This window comes from Neovison vison, chromosome 8 (genome assembly GCF_020171115.1).
Source record: "Neovison vison isolate M4711 chromosome 8, ASM_NN_V1, whole genome shotgun sequence".
Taxonomy (NCBI): Eukaryota; Metazoa; Chordata; class Mammalia; order Carnivora; family Mustelidae; genus Neogale; species Neogale vison.
Window position 1 is genome coordinate 15472793 of NC_058098.1, and position 13977 is coordinate 15486769.

The following is a 13977-nucleotide window of genomic DNA, read 5'->3' on the forward strand; positions in this document are numbered from 1 at the left end:
CTACACTATAGGTATGTTCCCATAAGTAAAAGGATGTTCGGTAAAACATTCTGTGTAATAGCAAAAAAAAAGAGGAAACAAGTTAAATGTCTGTTAATAGGAAGAGTTAAGTTACAGTGTCCCAATGCAGTGAGAAACTAGGCTGCCATCACAAAGAATGAGAAAGATTTCATTGCACCGACAAGGAAATGTCATCATTTTCATATGTCACCATTTTTAATATAAATATGAACATGACTGTTCTAATCATGTTATAAACATGATTGTTTATGCTTAGAAAAATATACCATTTGTATACATACACATTTGTATCTACACAGAACAAGGTCATCAGCAAACTATGAAAAGTGGCTCTCTCTGGGACTTGGAAACTGGGGGAAAAAGGAGTGAAAGACTTTCCCTTTTTACATGAATAATTTCTGTTTTGGTTGAAAACTTTTAAAGAGGCACACGTAACTGTCATATCATTATACATGCTATGTATCTAGAATTCTAAAATATCAAGAGTGCAAAAGAGATTTTCAGACAAAGACTGAGCAGAAGTTTGCCATTTAGTCTCCAAGAACATTCTCCAACAGAAAGGAAACCAAACACAGAAAGTAAGTAAGATTTTGGAATCAACAGTGGGACAAATTATTAAGTATAGTGTATTGGTAAATTTAAAACACTGAGTGAGTGAAACCAAGCTAAGTGGGGAGATAAACACAAATTTGACAATATTACCCATTTGACTGTAAGAGTGTCAAGGATAGAAGAGAGATAACTAAAACTTTGCATGGTCCCTGTTAACCAGGACAAGCAGTAATACTGTTTAATTGAGACAATATATTCATGATGCCTATTAAAAGCTTTCAAGGTAAAATGACAAAATATAGAAATAGAACACTTAAGTCTCAAACCAGTTAGCATGTTCTCTCCAAATTACTACATAGTTTTAATTAAATTTCAATAAGAATACAAATAGTATTTTGGGGGAGAGTGAAATGGGTAAAATTACTTTGAAGTTCATATGGAATAATAAATCCCCCCAAATTTAGCCAAGAAATGGGAAAGAAAATTATTTTAAAGAAGTAAATAGGGGAGTTGTCTTAAGCGATAATAAAAATTTACTTCATAAAGACTTAACAAAAAGATACGGTTGTAACATAAGAACAAACAGGTCTGTAGACTGAAGCAGCAAGTTCAGAAATGGATACAAGAAAGGAACTTAATTACCACAAAGATGGAATTTCAATGCAAAACAGAAAAGATGCTTATTTAATAAATGGTGCTGGCATATCTAGAGCAAAGCTTGGCCACTACCTCTTTGCTACATATAAACATAATTCCAAAGGGATTAAAGGTTCAGGATTAAATAGTTAAAGCCATAAAAGTACTGGAAGAATGTTTAGGAAAATATTTATATAACTGTGAGGTGGGGAAATTATTATTAAACAAGGCAAGAAATCCAGATACTATGATGAAAAAATAGAAGAAATTTAACAAACAACAGATCAGGAAAAACAGCTGCAATACATATAGAATCCTTAATATATAAATAGCTCCTGTAACTTGTTAAGAAAAAAACCAAACAATTCCTAAGGAAAAAAGTGAAGGAAATTCAGAGAAGAGGAAAATAAAGTGGCCAATTCACATGAAACAATGTTTAATCTCACTAGTAGTAAAGAAAATACAAGGTAAGCATCTGTGAGATACCATCTTTTGCCATCACCTTGGTCACAGACAGTACAGACAGAAGATGGGATGGAGGGAGGAGGCGAATGGAGAGTGGAGGGAGAGACAGAGGGCAGGAGGAGGAACAGAAAGAATATCTAATATTGGTAAAGATTTAGGGAAATGGAAGTACTCCTATATTTCTGAGAAGATGTAAATTACTAGAACTCTTTATTAAAGTAGGATATTCTCTATTAAAATGTCAAATACATACAATATATGTATATTATTATTAATATACAATATTATTTATGAAATATGTAACTTACAGAAATAAAAGCACCAGTATAGTCAATGGTATTACCATAGTGTTGTATAGTGACAGATGGTGGCTCCTTTTTTCCTGAGCACAGCAGAACTTACAGACTTGTCTAATCACTATATTATACATCTGAAACTAATGTAACATTGTGTGTCCACTATCATCAATTTAAATAAACAAACAAACAAATAAATAAATGCACCAGTAGAGAAGGCTATGTATATAAAGATATGTAATGCAACAATATTTTTAGTGAAAACAGAACACAACTCGAACATCGGTCAAAGGAGAGATAGTTGAATATATTGTGGACCTCTAGGTCGACAGCCCTGAAGCTATTTTAAAAGGTGCATTAGATTTATCCCTACCCAGGAGCTATTATTTAGTGGGAAAAATAGAGTGCAAAACAAACGTATGCTCCCACTTCTGACCAAACCACCGTACATCTACACAAACCCTACACCTGTTTCAATAGAAACTTGAAGAAAAGACACACACCAAACTCAGTTCAGAAGGATGGAAATGGGGAATAAGGGGAAAGGAGAGATTCTAACTTTTTCTTTATAACATCTTCAAGTTGTTTAGTTACAATGAGCCTATGTATTAGTTTAGGGAAAATTAATGAAGATAAAAACAATAACAAGCGTATGAGGGCAGAGAAAAAACTCTGATAAGCTGTGTTAAACGCTACCCACTTGTCTTTACATCGGATAATTAACTCCATTTACTGTAACTTCTTTTTTGGTCAAATAGAACACGTTAATAGCCGGAAGACAAATTTTTTTAAAAAGCTTCATGGGGGCAGGGGAGTACTTAATTCCTAAGGATTTATGCTTTTTCCTTAAGAAGGGGGAAAATATTACTTAAGAAAAAAAAAAAAAGAAGAATTTCCCATGTTAAAATCCCAAAGAAAGCCTAAAACTCTGGCTTGAAACCGCCCTGTTTAGGTGGTGGTGTGTGGGCGGGTTCTGTGCTGTTGACGATTTTCCGTGGCTCGGTGCCCTTGCCTGCTTTCCTCCCCGCAAACCAACTGAATCCACGCCCGGGAGTGAACTGGCTGCTGGGAACCAGAGCCGTGCAACCCCCTCATCTCTGCTCACAGGCTCTCTTGGTCTCCAAGCAGATGCTTTGGCTTCTACATCAAATGGGTTCCGGAATGCAGAGAAGTGAAATGGCTTGCTTTTGCAAACCATTCTGCCGGGAGGAGGAGAAGAGGAAATGGTTTATCCCAGCGGATGAAACAGAAGAGAAGAGGACCAGCGTTCCCGACAAGCTCTTGAAGGACAGCGACTTTATGGAATCTGCCATTTCAGAGTCACGTGCAAGGTACACTCTGGCCTTCTCTGGTGGAATGCTTCGCTTTTAACTGTTATTTCATCAGTAATAAATATTGCACTGAAATAATAATGATACCTCATGTTTCTACAGCACTTGAGATCTTACAAAGCATTTTAAGATACCTTAAAGGAGCCAGGTATCAGATCAGTATCACTCCCATTTATAGGTGAAAATGACTCAGAGAAGTTCAATCTTTTTCAGTCATGTGGCAAGTTGCTAACTCTGGTCTCTAAACCCCAAGTCCAGCAGGGAGCTCAGGTATGAAATCACAGGGACAAAGGGGAACTACAGGCAAGCCAATGAATAAAAGCAGGCTCTTGGGGAAAAAAACAGCTCTTCCTGCCCCTTAGGAAAAAAAAGACTGTAGTCTAGGAGTAATAGTCTATGCCACCTCAGAGAGAAGCTCTCCTCATTTACTGGAATAGAGCTGCTGACTATGGGAAGGAAATCCCATGCTCCTGGGTCTGCCCACCCCAGCCTACCTAACCTTCAAGGCCACTAGACCTCTAAAGCCCAGGGGGAAAGAGGCTGCGTATCTTTCGTCTCTACAGCCTCAGGGTCCAGCCCTGGGTCTGGCACAGACTAGAAGCCACTAAGTTTCTATCGCTAGTAGTTTCGAATCCACCTACCTCTTCCATCCACCCCCACGCCAATCCTCTCTCCCCTCACTGCTGCGACTGTCCCTCCATCCATCCCCCACACAGCAAATAGCACCCAGAAAGGCCTACTGATTAATCATTGTCATCAGGACCCTGACTAATTCTCTGAAGCCTCACCTCTGCCTCTTGCTCAGATCCCTTCCCCTCCACGCTTCAGCCACGCTGGCTTCCCTTCAGGCTTTCCAACAGTCCACATGCTTTCCTGCCTTGGGCCCTTACCCACATGTACCTGTCCCTACCTGGATTATCCTTTCCCAGAATGCCCTTCTTCCCCACCTCCTGCCTCAGCTCTTGGCCTAATAAGCACCTCATCTCAGTTTAAACACTGCCTCGTCAAGCAAGCCTGCCCTGACCACATACCTACTTATTTACTTTATAAAACCATACGTCCTTGGCTGTCAATGACAGTGAGAAGAAGGATCATGCTTGTTTTATGACCTACTGTTCACTATCACCTTGCTCAGTGCCTGGCAGATAAGGAGGTGCTCAGTGAGCATTAGCTAAAACTGTACTGAGTACTGAAGGCTGGACTCAGATGCTAGTGTGCCGCGTTCTCGGGCTTTCCACGGCACTGTCCCTCTCAGAGCACATGATGACATGTGTGAGAATTACCGGAGTCTTTTTTTTCCTATCAGATTACAAGCAACTTAGAAGTCTAATATACCTTGGTATTCCCTATCGTGCCTTGTGGAATGCCTGAACACAAGGGCTCTTCTGAACAGTGGATGAATTCTTGCACCGACACAGGGAAATACGAAGAAACGCTACGGTCTCTAGTCAACCACAGACAACAGCTTCTCCTACTCGGGGACTGCCCCGCAAGCCTTGAGCACCTTGGATAGGCAGAGACTCTGCCCAGAAAATGAGAAGTGAAACCTGGAGAGCAATGGTAGTGTGAGAGTGAGGCCAGGACAAGCATGTACTGCTGAAGGGGAGTTTCTTACCCGGGCAGAAACTTTCTGGAGCCAAACCAGAATATGTGTAGGAGATCTAAGCAGTTCCCCTTTGACCTAGCCATGCCCTATTAAAAAACCAGAGACATGAAACCACTGGGTGATGATTTAAGTGTTTTTCTGTACTGTCTAGCTTTCCTTCCATGAACATATTCTAATTTCATAATCTGGGGGGAAAAAAAAACCCACCACAATAAATGTTATAAAAACAAACCAGCAGAAAAATCCAGTGACAATCTTAGACCGCAGAATCATCCGTCCTTATGTCTCCTTACTCGACTTGGGATTGCAGATTCCGGGTCCTCCGGGGTGGGGTCCCCCCTGTAATTAGTCAGGAAGAGTTCCTGTCCTTCATCAGATGCCTTGGGCAGGAAGGCGCCGGGAGTGAAAGTTTCTGCCGGGCACAGTTCTCATCTCTCCCTAATGCAGATGCTGGCAAAACTCTGAGAACCAGGAGATGGAGGGTAAGTGTGGGGTTAACCAACCAGCTCAAGACCAGGATCCCCAGCTGCTAAATGCTGGTGCAGCTCAACTGTTCATTGACCTGCCTGTCTTTCCTGATGCGCGGAGAACCTCACAAGGCCATGGCTGTCTCCTCACAGCCCTGTTCCTCCACACACCCTAGTGCTTTGTACTAGTCCGCCTCCCGTGTAATTTACTGAATGGCAGAGATCACGCCTATTAAGTCCTAAACATAATGACTGACCGAGGTCCCTGGAACATAATAAGAAGGCATTTTTATAATGTCCCCGAAGGTCCATTATTCATTTTGGAAAAGCGCAGTTGAAGAGTAGTCATTTCTTGGAAGATTAAAGAGACTTCTTTTAAATAAAGTTAGGAAATGCCGGCCTCCTCAAGCAAGAGCCAATGCATTTCAATCTGCTGTTCACAATCACTCAGCATCGCAGCTTCTGAAGAAACCACTCTGTGAAGGCGCTCAAAGTTTTCATAAGGCCTTTCTGAAAGACTTCCAGGAGGTAGTGAGCTCAGCCTCGGGTCATGATTAATGACTTGTTTCCAATAACTTGAGATTTTCCACGTCTGTCTCCACTTAGGAATCACTTCTGTCCCCTTGTGAAAACACTCAGCAGAGTTAATTGGGTGAACTCAGCTTCTCGTCACACTCAGAGAATAATACCTGCCACCAGTTTCTTCCTTAAGTGGCTGAGCCGGGCTAGCATCCTCGGGTCCCAGGAGAACAGCACCTACTTCTGGCTTTGGTCTGAGCACCCGACTGAGTGACAGGAAATGGTGCTTAGGCTTGGCTGAAAGAGCCAGCATGGGAGCTCTGATCAATTCAGAGATGACACCATGTCCCTCATACAAATAGGATCCTGTGACCGACGGGGCCAGGCCCTATATACATTGGCCAGCGTTCTCTTTCTGGAAACCATGAACTAGGCAACCCCAAGCATGTTTTTTGTGCCAACCAGGTGCACTATGAGCTTTATCCTGTCTCATCCTCGTGGCACCCTGGAGAAAGGTTATAATTGTGACCCCCCCGCCCCACTTTTCAGAAGAGAAGCAGGCTCTAGGAGGTAATCTGTCCGAGATGTCTCTACTAGGAGATGGTGAGGGCAGAGCTCTCATTGCTACCCTCCCCAGCTTCTCACTGACCTCTACAAGTCTCAAGTTAACAGGGACTGTGGACACCCACCAGCCCAGGGGTCGCGGAGGTAAACGTCCACAGGGGCCAAGTGGCAGGCATGAGACCAGAGATGGTGCCAGATGGGCAAGCAAATGACACAGACAGTACTAAAATGGAGAACAATCCTGCTAAAGACATTCAAATTCAAACAAAAATAAAAACCCAAACCACATACCTTCCTTTCAGAATATCACCTCCTCACCACCGTCTCTGGAAGAAGGACCACCTTTTTCTCTATTTTTTTTTTTTTCCTCAAATAGGTGCCGTGCATAACATGTAGCCCAACGCAGGGCTGGAACTCACCACCCGGAGATCAAGACCTGAGCTGAGATCAAGAGTCGGACGCGTAACTGACCGACTCACCCACGCACCGCTGGGACCATTTTCTTAATTAGCCGAAGTCTGGAGATCTTGAGCAGCTGGGCTGAGGCAGAAAGCCTTGGGCCCCCTGCCCAAGACCATGCGTGGCTCCGTGGTAGCAACGGTCCACTTTCAAAGGGTTGAGCCATGGAGAAGACCAAAACACTCAGATACGCCAAGGGGCTTTGAGAACCCTCCTGGTAACCACGATCTTAACTCAAGCAGTTTTTAAATACTGCATTTTCCTGAGGGCTGGAGACTCTGGTAGCCTTAAAGACAGAAATCTCTTAAACTGCCAACACCTGGCCCCCTGGCCACTCAAAAATCCAAGATCTGACCACCTGCTTTTCTTTGCACTCTGGCCCCAGCCACGCTGTCCTGAAGCAGCGGTCGTCGTGTCTAGGTGACATGAGGTGGAAGGGCCCAGAGAGATTTTCCCTTCCTCTTCTCTTTCTTGCCAAGCTAGGGACTAGGAGGGTGGGCTCTGTGTTAAAATTGAGTATGCCCGGTCTCCTCTGGACCTTTCTACCAGGGGACGGGGTTCTGGTAATGGACGAGACAGACTCACAAGAGGGGACACATGGTCTAGGGGAGACAGTGAATGAAGTTCTGCCAGTAATTATGTGAACTGTAATTATTTATGTGAAGTAATCCCGTTCACCTGAACTGGGAAGGTGGTCGATGATATGGGAACACACCATGGAGATTAACCCTCAGTCAGTGGAGTTAGGAGCAAGGACACTGACCCCCTCAGGTTATGGAAAAGGCTGAGCATCACGTGGGGTTGAGCACTTAAGAGACACTCAATAGGGATCATTCTTTTTCTCCCCAACCCCCCCCAACACTGTGCATGCGCCTGCACACCATGCTCAATCTTTCTTGAAGCATACCAAACCTTACAAAACTATAAAAAACTCAAAAGTAACTTTCTGTTGCCTGTTTTATATCCTCTTTTAATTGTCCTTCTAGGGGCCAGTTTTTAGCCACTCTGAGATACTGGAAATCAAGAGTACTTTGATCCTCAAGCCCTGAGGATTCTCTGCAAGCAGAAGAGATATGGATGGTTCATTTCTAGCTGAATTCCAAAATATAGCGATCATCTAGTTTTGTCCCTTTATTCAGGTACAAAAGAGGAAACAGGCCCAGAGTGTGAAACACTCACTCAGGCTGCAAACCTTCCATGGCTGGCCCTTTGTTTCTTAAAGTCGAAGTCTTTCCCCTTTAACCGCGATTTCCCAACTGTTCTGACCTTCGGGCAGGGGTGGTGGGTCGCAGGCAGCAGCTGCAAACCCTGTACCGCACACACGCACACCCCGGGAGGGAGAATGGTCAGCTCCGGCGCATGCGGGTGAGGGGCCCAGGGCAACAAGGCCCTCCCCTCCCCTCCGCACCGCTTGGAAGAGCGCACCTGGCTTAAAGACCTGAGGACAGACCCCAACACAGAAAATGCTAAAGTGCTATCTTAGACGATTGTTCTGTTTACTTTCTAGGCATCAACAGCAAATTTTTAAAAGGAAGCAATAAAAAAGACCACGAAGCCAAAGTTAAAGTCTCCCGACGCTTCTTTCCGTCTTGGGAGTCCGCCCAGCTGCCGCGGCAGTGGGATGCCTGTGATAAGTGAACTTCAGAAACCCAACCATTTCTAGATCTTGCATTTAGAATACCAATCTTGTATTTGTGAGGGGAAGAATTCAGGGAATTGTCACTTTTAGAGATACTTTTTTCTAGGATGTCTAAAATTGTTTGTACTGCCTTGGTTATCAGAGAAAAAACTAAAGGTTTTACAAACCCCATTGTCTAATGAAGGACTTAACTTCTTCACCTATCTTCAGGACAACGAGCTGCTTTTAAAGCTCTAGCCTATCTGTCAGTGTTCTTGGGGTAAAAATTCAAACAGCGTTTGAATGGAGCCCATCCGTGAAACTTGAGTTCAGACTCTAGCCCCAGGCAGTTGCAGACAAAGCCATAATTTGCAGAGCAATAATATATCATAATATAAAAATAGACACTTTCTGACCGACAGGCTGTGAAGCAAGCCAAGCCCTCCAGAGAGCTCTGCCTCCCTCCCTGCTCTCCCCAGGGCTGTGGGGGTGATGGTGGAGAATCAAGTTCTACTTACAAGAGCAGAGTTTCTCCAAGGTCCAGGGCTCCTCAGTCCAAGCCAAGGAAGAATTTAAGAAACCAGCATTCAAAACGCCTCCCTTTTGAGGGTTAGCGAGATCAGCAGACCAGGCCAGCGGTGCAGCCTGGATTCTTTCTTGCCCTCTCTCCCTCTCGGCGTCTCTAAATGAAATGCACTTCGAGGTTTTAGTGGGTGTTTCCCACGTCCCGGGCCAAGTAAGTCCCCATTTGTTGTAACCCAATGCTCAGCCTGATGATGTCAACCACTCAGCTCTCTTGCTCGGTTTCCACCTCTCCGTCCACGGGGGAGATCCGTTTCCTCTGGACCGTGAGCTGGGAGACCGTAACTTCATCCTACGCAGTCCCATTTGCCCAACATCCTTCCTTCAATTCTCAACAGCGCGGACTTAGTGACAAAAGGCTTCCTATCCACTCCCTGGGCCAGGGCTCCTGGTGTAAGTCCCTTTGCCTCTAGTCACCACTGAGAGCGATCTAGTTTGCTTTGCTGTGTTTTAACTCACTTTTTTGGTGTGTAATACCCTCGTTAGGGTGGAGATTGGCATCCCCACTCCACCCCACCCTCATTTCCTCCAGTTCGATGTTCCAAGTTGTTCCGTTTCCCCAAGTTTCCTAGGTGTGTGTTGGGCACGGTGTTATGTTTGTCCTTCACTTAGGGGAGATGACATGTGCCCGAGTGCAAGGCTCAGAAGCAGCACTGGTCTGTTGCCCGGAGAACTCGGTTCTTTCTGGCCTCAATCACACTCCTAACTGAAGGAATCACACTCCTAACTCCCGTGACCTCAGTTTCCCCATCAATAAAATGATGGTTTGGGGGTCTTCCACTTCTGAAATTCAACGACTGAGGAGCTTATACACAGACACAAGATAAGGACTTGTACTACAAAAGCTGGCTGATTACACGCTTGAGGGAGGGAAGAACCCTCGGCAGGTCAGAGGCCAATGCCCACGATGTCAGGCTCAGCCTGGCTCCTTCAACCCCCTTTGCGGTGGAGCTGAACTGTTTCTCTGGGAGAAAACCCCAAAGAATTCACTGAACAAGGCCTGGGGGACATGGAAAGAGGCAGCATAAACTACTCGATAAGATAAAGAAGCAGGAGAGCCGTCCTTAGGGATTAACATGGAACAGCAGTGATTAGGAGCGAGCGTAAGCATCTCTTGCATTTGTGGAGTGCCTGCAGGCGAAGAGAAAAAAAAACCTCTGCGCTTCTGGGTACAGAGCGAAGCAGTGTGACATGTATACTGCCTATAGGAACAGCGATCTGGGAACCAGAGCTATAGATCTGAGTCCTGTGTGACTTCACTTCTCTGAACTTTTTTTTAAACTATAAATTGGGGTAATAGGGCCTCCCTTTCAGGACTGTGAGGATTAAAGAACACATGCAAGGGCCAGAAAGCACCTGCACATACTAAGTGCTGATAGACTGTAGCTTTGCTGTCCTACGTAATCTCATCTGATTCTCATTTTAGGAGAATTAGTACCCAGGGGCTGAATTAGTAATCTGCTTTTCCTGGATAGGAAAATGAAACAGAGAGGCCAAGTGACATGCCCAAGGTCACACAGCTCAAGATTAAAGGGGCAGATATGGAAACTGAGTCTTTAACTCGACTTAGTCCAGCACACATGCCATACACATGCCAATGCTATTTCTTTTTTTTTTTTCCTTTTTAAGATTTTATTTATTTATTTGACACAGAGAGAGAGAGATCACAAGTAGGCAGAGAGGCAGGCAGAGAGTGAGAGAGAGGAAGCAGGCTCCCCACTGAGCAGAGAGCCAGACACGGGGCTCAATCCCAGGACCCTGAGACCATGACCTGAGCGGAAGGCAGAGGCTTTAATCCACTGAGCCACCCAGGTGCCCCACCAGTGCTATTTCTAAATGGAGTCATTTCTACTTAGAAAAAGGAACTAAACTTATTTTTTAAAAAATGGGGAAGGGGTGGGTTCAGCCAGGTTGGGGCCAGGGGGTTGGGGGGAGTAGTCAATCTATTGCCTAAAGGAAACACTACAGGCCCCTAGGTAAGAGGGGGTACTCACTTGCTTTGCTCCCCAAATAACATGTGACCCGAAGGAAGTCTGGGCTTCAGTCACCCCTTCCTCCAAAAGGCAGATCTGATTTGTCTTAAACCTACTTGGATGAGAAGCTGGGATTGGAGTTCTTTAGAAAAAGAAGAAACTACTTAGAAGTGGAGGTAAGGCTGTGGGAGTTTGTGACTTAACAAAAACTTTAATTCTCAGAACTCTTTGATGCTGTAATCAGGAAGGACCAAGCAAATAGACTATACGTTAGGAGGCAGTTTGCCAGTCTGAAGGCTCTCCCATAAGCCCGTGTGGGGCTGGGGTGGAATGAAAAGAACTCCAGTTAACGGGAGTTAGCTCAGAGCCTGTCCCAGCTCAGAGAGACCTGAGTTTCCTTCCTGTCCCTGGACCTTCCAGCATTGGATGACCTTGGGCAAGTTAACTTCTATGTAAAGTGAGAATAATAATGGCACTTAACATAAAAGGTTCTTGTCTGGATTAAGTGCCTGGCACACACTACAAGTTCAAAACTATTTGAAAAAAAAAATTGCAAAAATAAGCTGCGACATCCTAAAGTAAAGGCATTATTTTCTAATTCTGACTCAGTGTCACCATCTTCTACCCTGAGGATGATGTAACAGTGAATGAATCAAGTCAAGAATGTCAGGAAGCCAGAAGAAGGACCCACTATTTCTTGAGAACGTCACAATGAATAAGGAACAAAAGGCCCACGGGGAACTGTGAGGCGTGTTCTCAGAAGCAACACGCAGCTTGGAGGTGGCAGCTGGGGCTATTATCTGCCGGGCCTTTATTCCAGAAGCCCAAGTGCGCATCAGGAAATGAGCTGGACCCTGGACAGGTCAGTTTGCCAAAATCACTCTCAGTGCTTTGTTATTTGAACAAAAGTAAAAGTAAGGAGCCCAATCATAAAAGCAAAGATACTGTTTTCTTTGACCACATACATTTTCTGACCCTCCCCTGTAACACTGAGTAACTGTACACCTGTCACAGAACCATGGAGAACAGACAAGGCCGGGCGCTCCTTCTGCCTTCGGACTGCCGACGACAGATGACGGCAGGGACACTGTGGCCTGGCGCCACGCTCTGTGCTGAGTTCTCTCGAGACACCACCTTCCATTAGCCTTACAGCTAGGAGGTGAGGAGGTTTCACAGCCCCTCCACTCACGGCTGCGGAGGCCGATGCTGCTGGGCTGACCGACCCACACGAGGCTCATGGGACTAAGCGACAGAGCCTGGGCTCCTCGCCAGGGCTGCTGGGGCCCGGCCGGGATTCGGAGTCCCTTCCTCCGCTGCCTTCGGGAGGGTTTCCCTGCAGGAAAGCTGGCAGCTCGTCACAGCCCGCAGTCTCCGCTCCCGCTGAAGAGGAAGGAAACGCCGCCTGCTCCTGCACACAGAGCTGGTCTGACGGGCTCAGACAGCCCCCCGCCACAAGGCCGCCCTCAGTTCCCACCCCTCACCCCCGTCTGGAAGGGGTCTCCCCCTCTGATGTTCCGTAGGACTTGATCTGTTCCTCTATCAAGAAACTTACCCTTTTCTCCTCTTTGAGGCTTATTTATTTCTGGACAGCTCTTACTTAGGCTGCTGCTAGAATCTGAGCTTCTTATGGAAAAGCTCTGTGTTTAATTTATGAGCATTTTGTACATAGGAGACACTTATTAAAATAAGGAAAGCTATAAATAAAACGAAGACTTCTAACGGATGCTTACCATATGCCGGATAGTATTCTAACTGCTCTACAAAAATCATCTCATTTAACCCCCACGAGGGTCCTGTGAGGTAGGTCTTACTACCACCACCAACGAGGAGATTCTAGACCTGTCAGTCATGGAGCCCGTTCAGCTGGCAATGACGGGCACCTGCTGAAAGGACTATATGATGAATAAATTCCGGGCCCCGCGACTGACCTCGAGTCCAAACAGCTGCCGCAAAATGCAATGACCTCCTCACCCTGCCAAGACAGGTTTCAGCTGTCATGCCATTACAGACTTATCCATTGAGAAGGATGCGGATTGAGACTTCAAGTAGTAAATACAGATTTTGTTTTCTTTCCAATTACAATTGTTTATTGTAAAAAAAAAGAAGAAGAAGAAAGAAAGAAATATAAAAGAACAAAAAACAGGGAGGAAAATCATCCATCATTCAACCACCCAGAAATAACCACTTAACTTCCTGGCATACAGACCCCAAAAGAGCCACACCTACACTGAAAACAGTATTTGGGGGCACCTGGAAGGCTCAGCTGGTTAAGTGTCCAACTCTTGATTTCAGCTCAGGTCTCGATCATGATTTCAAGCCCTGCACTGGGCTCCACCCTGTATGTGGAACCTACTTAGAAAAACAACAAAAAATTTTTTCTTTAAATCAGACACACAAGTCATTTGGGGACAGAGAGGAGTCAATCCCACAAAAGATGACAAAGAAATGTTTGATGTTATTTTTTCTTCTGGTTTTAGAGTACACTTGGCTGCTTTCTTTTCTTTCTTTCTTTCTTTTTTTTTTTTTAAAGATTTTATTTATTTATTTGACAGAGAGAGACACAAGCAAGAGAAAGAAAGCACAAGCAGGGGGAGTGGTTGAGGGAGAAGCAGACTCTCCATTGAGCAGGGAGCCCCATGTGGGGTTTGATCCCAGGACCCTGGGATCATGACCAGAGCCAAAGGCAGATGCTTAACGACTGAGCCACCCAGGCACCCCGCCTGCCTGCTATCTCTACAGGGTTTGATATCCGGAGGGTCCACCTCCTAGGCCCCCTCGGACAGCTGCTGATGTAGCCAGTGTACCCAACGAAGGGATCCGGCAGGAGGGAAGCCTGATCCCAGAGAGTATGCACCTAAAAAATGGGTAAGTTCACAGAATACCTCCCT

The 13977-nt window shown here is 45.2% G+C and overlaps 1 protein-coding gene across 4 annotated transcripts in view; it reads right to left on the bottom strand.

Annotated features, from left to right (window-relative positions):
* The window catches only part of PKIG (cAMP-dependent protein kinase inhibitor gamma), a 93284-nt gene that overhangs the window by 23402 nt on the left and 55905 nt on the right, over nt 1–13977 (bottom strand). Inside the window, exon 1 of one of the 4 annotated variants that reach the window (XM_044262982.1) lies at nt 9053–9421. The exons of 2 other annotated variants lie outside the window; for them this stretch is intronic. The gene's annotated coding sequence lies outside the window, so the exon portion shown is untranslated. Of the gene's footprint in view, nt 1–9052; nt 9422–13977 lie in introns of those variants that run through there. One more of the 4 variants, XM_044262985.1, reaches the window with a different exon arrangement.